The sequence below is a fragment of the Malurus melanocephalus genome, unplaced genomic scaffold (genome assembly GCF_030028575.1).
Source record: "Malurus melanocephalus ecotype Western Australia unplaced genomic scaffold, MMel_1.1 scaffold_0, whole genome shotgun sequence".
Classification (NCBI taxonomy): domain Eukaryota; kingdom Metazoa; phylum Chordata; class Aves; order Passeriformes; family Maluridae; genus Malurus; species Malurus melanocephalus.
Window position 1 is genome coordinate 3453514 of NW_026623232.1, and position 368 is coordinate 3453881.

Below are 368 nucleotides of genomic sequence, written 5' to 3' on the forward strand. Positions count from 1 at the left end.
TTGAGAAGCTTTTTAAACAAATTTCTTGGAGGAACAGGAATTCAGATCCCTATGATGAACGTGAGGGGTGGACAACCCCCAAATATTTCCCTTTAATGGCAGTTTCTGATAAGAATCTTTCCCCGAATGCTTTTCATGAGTGTGAATGATTATACATGCATTTAAATTTGTCCCTGAAGGAGTTACTTCAGTAGCTATTTGAGCTTTGGAAGCTGTGAAGGCCCGTGCTCCCAGCACAGAAAGCAGCCCCCGCTCGGCTCTTTCCTCTTGCGCCCMGTATTTTATTCTCCGGAAGACCACCCGGCTCCGGGAACTTCCCGTGCGCGACCCTGACGATGGAATAACTGGTGTGTTATGATAAATCGGTA

The 368-nt window shown here is 46.3% G+C and overlaps 1 long non-coding RNA gene across 1 annotated transcript in view; it reads left to right on the top strand.

Moving 5' to 3' along the window:
- Positions 1 to 202: 202 nt before the first annotated feature.
- The window catches only part of LOC130574128 (uncharacterized), a 15616-nt gene continuing 15450 nt past the window's right edge, over positions 203 to 368 (top strand). Inside the window, exon 1 of the long non-coding RNA XR_008965388.1 lies at positions 203 to 347. This is a non-coding gene — a long non-coding RNA (uncharacterized LOC130574128). The remainder of the gene's footprint in view (positions 348 to 368) is intronic.